The following is an 843-nucleotide window of genomic DNA, read 5'->3' on the forward strand; positions in this document are numbered from 1 at the left end:
AGAAAGGGCTATAAGGCTTCTTGTAATCCCCTAATGCATTGCAGTGTTCCTCATTTCCTCCTCTTAACTCACCAAGAGTTGGGCACTCTTGCAGTTGATGTTCCGTCCCTCCACATAGGAAGCATGGATCCCGTGTCTCTACTTTTGCAGCCATGTGGATTCCTCTACCTTCTTGAGATTTGAAAGCCTCGAATTGTTGTCTTAATGATTCAATTTGGCTTTTGACGTTGTCATCTTCCTTTAATTGGTAGATTCCAGTTGATCACGGCTTGTCCATTCCACGTGTAAGACTTTTCAGCAAGATCATCGAGGTACTCGAAAGCTTCATCGGGATCTTTTTGAAGGAATTCACCATTGCACATCATTTGTACAAATTGTCTTTGTCCGGTTGTGAGACCGTCATAGAAATAGCTGATCAGACGCCATCTTTAATATCCATGATGTGGGCATTGATTTATCAAATCTCTAAACCTCTCCCAGACCTGATGGAAAGTTTCATGGTCTTTCTGGATGAAGGTAGAGATTTTCCTCTTAAGGCTGCTAGTCTTATGGGGCGGGAAATATTTGGCAAATAATGCTTTTGTCATTTCATCCCATGTTCTAATAGATCTAGGCCTTAAGGAATACAACCAGCTTTTTGCTTTGTCTTTGAGCGAGAAAGGAAAGAATTTCAATCTCACAATGTTGGTGACATCAGCTCAATTATTGAATGTAGCCACCACCTCTTCGAATTCCCGTATATGCACATATGGACTCTCATTTTCCAACCCATGGAAGGTTGGTAAGAGGCTAATCATGCTGGGTTTGAAATTGAAATTTGGCATATTGTTGGGATACATTATG

General features: G+C 41.2%; 1 non-coding gene across 1 annotated transcript; it reads left to right on the forward strand.

Annotated features, from left to right (window-relative positions):
* The first annotated feature begins 432 nt into the window (after window positions 1-432).
* LOC133792988 (small nucleolar RNA R71) lies at window positions 433-539 on the forward strand. The gene has a single exon (XR_009874453.1). It is a non-coding gene; the product is annotated as a small nucleolar RNA R71 (small nucleolar RNA).
* Window positions 540-843: the final 304 nt, after the last annotated feature.

Source organism: Humulus lupulus, chromosome 7 (assembly GCF_963169125.1).
Source record: "Humulus lupulus chromosome 7, drHumLupu1.1, whole genome shotgun sequence".
NCBI lineage: Eukaryota > Viridiplantae > Streptophyta > Magnoliopsida > Rosales > Cannabaceae > Humulus > Humulus lupulus.